Source organism: Rhinoderma darwinii, chromosome 10, assembly GCF_050947455.1.
Source record: "Rhinoderma darwinii isolate aRhiDar2 chromosome 10, aRhiDar2.hap1, whole genome shotgun sequence".
Taxonomy (NCBI): domain Eukaryota; kingdom Metazoa; phylum Chordata; class Amphibia; order Anura; family Rhinodermatidae; genus Rhinoderma; species Rhinoderma darwinii.
Window position 1 is genome coordinate 20,172,340 of NC_134696.1, and position 6,400 is coordinate 20,178,739.

Consider the following 6,400-nt stretch of genomic DNA (forward strand, 5'->3'; position numbering starts at 1 on the left):
CTGTGGGATCAAATGCTCACTACACCCCTAGATGAATGCCCTGAGGGGTATAGTTTCCAAAATGGAGTTTCTCAGGGCTTTCTACTGTACTGGTACCTCAGGGGTTCTGCAAATGCGACATGGCACCCAAAAAACAATCAAGTAAAATCTGTATGCCAAGTAGCACTCCTGCCATTCTGAGCCCTGCGGTGTGTCCAAACAGCAGTTTATTACCAGATATGGGGTATTGCTGTGATCAGAAGAGTTTGCTTTACAGATGTTGGGGTGCTTTTTCTCCTTTATCTATTGTGAAAATGAAAAAATATGAGCTAAAACTATTTTTTTTTTTTTTTTTTTTAAATTAGATTTTAGAATTCACTGCCTAATTCCAATAAATTCTGCAAAAAAATGTATGGGGTCAAAATGCTAGAAATATTCCTTGAGGGGTGTAGTTTCCAAAATGGGGTCACTCTTTGGGAGGTTTCCAATGTTTTGGTCCCTCCTGGGCGTTGCAAACACGACATGGCACTGAAAACCATTCCAGCAAAATCTGCTCTCCAAAATCCAAATGTCGCTCCTTCCATTGTTAGCCCTGCCGTGGATTCAAACAGCAGTTTATTATCACGTATGGGGTATTGCCGTAATCGGGAGAAGATGCTTTAAAAATGTTGGGGTGATTTTTCTCATTTATACCTTGTAAAAATTAATCTAATTTTTTTCAGAAAAAAGTAGATTTTCATTTTTACAGACTAATTCCAATAAGTTTAGCATTAAAAAAACCAAATGGTGGGGTCAAAATGCTAACTATACCCCTAGAAATATTCCTTGAGGGGTGTAGTTTCCAAAATGGGGTCACTTTTGGGGGGTTTCCAATGTTTTGGCACCCCAAGACCTCTTCAAACCTGACATGGTGCCTTGAATATATTCTAAAAAAAAAGGAGGCCCCAAAATCCACTAGGTGCTCTTTTGCTTCTGAGGTCTGTGTCTCAGTCCATTACCACACTAGGGCCACATGTGGGATATTTCTAAAAACTGCAGAACCTGTCAATAAATATTGAGTTGAGTTTCCCTGGCAAATCTTTCTATGTTAAAGAAAAAAATTAATTTCAACTCTACTTTGCTTTAATTCCTGTGAAATGCCTAAGGGGTTAGGAAACTTTCTGAATGCTGTTTTGAATACTTTGAGGGGTGCAGTTTTTAAAATGGGGTGATTTATGGGGACTTTCTAATATATAAGGACCTCAAAGCCACTTCAGAACTGAACTGGTCTCTGAAAAAATAGCCTTTTGAAATTTTCAAGAAAATGTGAGAAATTGCTGCTAAAGTTCTAAGCCTTGTAACGTCCTAGAAAAATAAAAGGACTTTTAAAAAACAATGCAAACATAAAGTAGGCATACGGGAGATGTTAACTAGTAACTATTTTGTGTGGTATTACTACCTGTCTTACAAGCAAATACATAAAAATTTAGAAAATTGCTAATTTTTGACATTTTCTCAGAATTTTGATGTTTTTCACAAATAAACACTGAATATATCGATCAAATTTTACCACTAACATAAAGTACATTGTGTCACGAGAAAACATTCTCAGAATCGCTTGGATACATAAAAGCATTCCGAAGTTATTACCACATAAAGAAACACATGTCAGATTTGAAAAAATTTGCGGTGTCCTTAAGGCCAAAACAGGCTGTGTCCTTAAGGGGTTAAGGCCGGGTGCGAACACCCTATGGGGCACAGCAGAGCGGAGCATAAGTGAATGCTGGCGTCTTCTAGGAAGGAGATGCCGGCCAGCACTCACTAGTCAATGGCCGTGGCTGTCGAGGGGTTGGTCCTCGGCCGTGGACATTACATCCCACCTGTGTATACAAATATACACAGACCCTCCCCTTCTTTCTCCTCCTTTTTTCCACATCTATATATCTGTCAATCTTGGCACCTATTAAGTCCCATTGTTGCTGGATTAAATTAATTTTACAGTGCAATAATTAACCCCTCGAAGTCATAGACATTTATAGTTTTTGTTTTAATTTTTCTCTTCCCGTCTTCCAAGAGCCGTAACTTTTTTTTTCATTTTTTTGTCAAAGTGATGTGAAGGCTTATTTGCTGGAGGAGTTGTAGTTTCTCTTGGCACTTTTTAAAGAACCATCTAATGTAATGGGAAACTGAATTTTTTTTTTGTGGGGTGGAATTAGAAAAAACTCTGATTCCTCCATTTTTATTTGTTTGTTTTTACGGATCTCACAATGCGGTAAAAATGACAACTTCACTTTATTCTGCTGGTCAATACGATTATGGCGATACCAAACTTATATAGGTTGTTTTACTACTTTTACAAAGAAAAAAATATTTGTTCAAAAAATGTATTGTTTTGTTTCACCCTATTCTGAGAGCCATAACTTTTCATTTGATTGAGTGGTATGAAGGCTTATTTTGTTGCGGGATGAGCTGTAGTTTTTACTTATACCATTTTCTTGGTATACCCGACTTTTTGATAATTTTTTATTATTTTTTTTTTTAGGTAAAACATCGATTCTGGCTCTTTAAATGATGTTTTTTTTATGGCGATCACTGTGCGAGTTAAGTAATATTATTGTAATATATTGTAAAACTTCGGACTTTTACAGTTACTCCAATACCAATTTTTTTTTTTACATTACTTTAGAGGAAAAAAAGGGAAATTTTTTTGTAACTTTTATTTTTTTAAAATTGTTTGTACACTACTAAAATTGTAACTATTTTTAGCATTTTTTTTATTAGTCCCCCTAATTGAGTAGGAGCAGAAAGAAGGCAGATGGTCTGTCTTTCTAACGGCTTAGATGCTGCGGTCACTATTGGCCATGGCATCTAAGTGGTAAAATGAAAGTTATCTCATGTTGCTGACCGTTAGTGCGAGGTGTCAGAAGTTCTACACACCTGACACCTGCAGCATGATGAGCTTCAACACCCGCAGCATGACGTACAGTGTTGTCCTGGTGTGTCAAGGGGTTAAAGTGGAGCTTTCCTCTTTAGATGTATTATCCCGCCTCTATGATCCCAATGTATAGGGAGGGGCTCCAAAGCAGAGAGCGGTGGCGACATATTGGGGGGACAAAATTTGGAGGTGCCCACAAAGTCAATAGCATAATTCCTAACCATCCAAAGGACCTAAAAGGATCGGGATTTACGCAAATATGCACAAAAGTGGGAATTTCTGGGGGTTCTATAGGTGTTCCCGGATGGTTTGGGGCAGAGCTGAAAACTATCCCGCAAAAGGGGGTTCAAATGTTGGGAGGTATCCAATGGGAATTATGGAAACAGCCGCACTAGCACCTGTGGGTTAGGGGACCACCTACTCCTGATGGACGAGGGTCCTATGGATATGCCATAAATGTCTGAAAAGGAGAGCTAGATTTAACCTTTTTTACTGCAGCTCTTCATTATATAACAAATACATCTCCACTCGACATAAAGCAGAACTAGAAACAACCATTTGGGCTCCTCTTGACACGATGACATAAATATTCGGTTTTGTGAGATCTTTTGGCATTTACTTTAACCCAGTTGTGGTTTATTTCACGCAACACTGAAACCTCAACATTAAAACTTTCTGTGTGTTATGACTGGACATAAACATTTCGATTTTCCCCTGAAGTTTGCAGTTAAAAAATAAATAAATAAATAAATAAGAAAAGTGATGTTTTCTGCAGACATATCTGTCAATGTCCAATCAGATTGCAGGATTATGACCTCGCCGAAGATCATTTTTAGTCTCTGTAAAGTTTTATACGTTTTTTTGTGCTTGGTTTTCACAATCTAGAATTATTATTTTGTGTTTGGATCTTATGTCCAGCCTTGAACACCAAGAACAGGTCCCTGATTCAATTCTTAATATATCTTTATAGCAGTTACAGCTCCATTTTTCTGATACAGAGCTCCAAATCCCCTGTGTAGTCAGAGTTAAATCAAACAATTCACATTGCCTGCAGTCATCACTAGGGGGGAGCTTATTAGCTTTCTGTCTACAGCTTCTACATTGAACTCAATAATAAAACCGTATGCAGTAAGCTCCCCCTAGTGGTGACCGCAGGCAGCCAGAATTTTTTAACATGTAACTGTCTATACAGGGGATTTGGAGCTCTGTATCAGGAAAATGAAGCTCTGATCACCGTAAAGGCATATTAAAAAATGAATCAATGCAGAATGTTGGACCTAACAACTCCATGTTTTTTAAAGGTGGACATTCAAGATTGCTGTAAAAATTTCAGGATTATATATGTTTAGCAGTCAGATTTCCAGACCATCACAAACCGAAACATTTCGGGGTATGGATGCTCTATAGCAGAGGAAAATCTATTCTGCTATTGTTAGACATTTCCATTGCATTTTTCAACACAGAACTCCTAAAGGGATATTGTGGTTATGACATGTTATCACCAATCTACTGGATAGGTAATATCTGTTAGATCGGTTGGGGACCGGTCAATGTGATGCCCGCCGATTGCCTTGTCCGCAAGAATTATTGCCGGGTGGAGTTGAATGGAGCAGAGGCCAAGCATGCACCATGCCGCTCCATTCAAGCGCTATGATACTGACGGAAATTGCCGAGCACAGCTGCCCAAGGTTGGACTCCCACTGATCTAACAGTTGTCATCTATCTAGTGGATAGGTAATAACTTGTCATAACTGGAATACTCCCTTAAAAAGTGCCATGGAAATCAATGGATCCCTATCGAGTTGTCTGTCCTGGTAAATCTGAGTAAAGGAAGCCCCAAAGTAGTGGTCACATCTCAAAAGTAATGTTTACCATACGAGATTGTGGAAACCTATGTACAGCACCAAAGGGGTAAGGCCATTCTATAGAACACAGAGGTGCCCTTGTATTGGAAGTTGGTAGGGTCTCAGCTCATGGACCTCCTCCAATGTTATCTTCTATGAAATGTTTTATTTGTTGATGGGCAAACTTGACCTATAACTTCCCGAGCCCTCAGCAGTTTTTCACCACTGGAACTTGGAGAAACCCATGTTCATCAATGCTTTGAGACGACTGTAGGCGTATGTAACCCTTTACACCACACATTTCGGTTTGTGGGCATAACTGACTCACAATATTTCGTATACATCAGTTATTTTTAGCTCGAAAGCAAAATTTTATGACAATGCATTATTCGGATATTTCTTTCACTTTTGACAATGAGTTTATCGCCAAAAAATTGGATCCCAGACTGGTTGAAGAGCTTCTTCATTGCATTCCCTTTACAAAAAGTCACCGGGGATTTGAAAGTTTTTCCAGTTCTAAGATTGATTGGCGGCTCTGGTCACACAGAAGGTGACATACAGGGACATCCATTCAGTCCTGGACAATGGGTTATCAGGGAGCCAAAACAAGTGAGCTCCACCCTGACTACTTAGAAACAACTTTTTGATTCCGAGGTGTCGAGTCTGCAGGAAATAGATCTCAACGATCCCTTTTTGCTTTGCTGAATGGCACAAAAGACTACATATGGTTGGGGTACATGCGGCAGGCACAGACGTTCTGGCACCCTAGGCTCGCAACCACCCCCCAATCCTAATATGAATTGTATAGCAGTATTACCTAGATATTGTATAGCATTGTTATTAGATTACTTTATGTCTGGAGCTGTTATTTGGTCACTGTATGGTGGAATTTACTCGTGTGGCACTACGACTTAGGCACTGTACATAAAATTATTTTTGCAGTGTATGATGGCAACTGTATGGCCACCATATGGCACTGTTATTTAGACACCATACTGTATGGAGCTTGTAATAAGGCACTGTATGCTAATTGCTATTACATACCATATGGGGGGTACGAGCAGAAGGAAAGACACAGCGCACCATCCAATATAAGGCTGGCCCTGCTGGCAGGCTAAATTCCAGCTTACTGATGGGCACTTCAGGGGGGATTTTGAGTGGGCACAAAAATGTAAATGCTTTTCATGATAGACATTGATGAACCATAAGGAAGAGAATATTCAGAGGTTTCTCAGCAGATATATATATATATATATATATATATATATATATACACATATAAAAGATAATACTTATAATATCAAGTATACAAGCCTACCATAATGGGCAGTTACCCCAGGCCCAGAGAAAAAGTTGAAAAGCCCATCACCAAAATGTTTATAACCCCCTAGCTCTAAATTTGGTATTTAAGAGGGATTCTAAGCCCCAAGGTCTTCTCAACTTCTACAATGATGGTGAACTTGGGGAGGGGCATAGGTCATATGCATTGTCTTTTAGCTTAGGGGTGCCAAATGGGTGAAGGGGGAGTTGGGTGCTGAATTGTTGGTGTAGCCCAATTTTGATTTTCACATGGGACCCTCTCTTTTTAGTGTGCCCAACTCACTGTCAGACCAAACCACAAGACCTACAACATATGTAATGGACTGTGACAGTGATATGTACT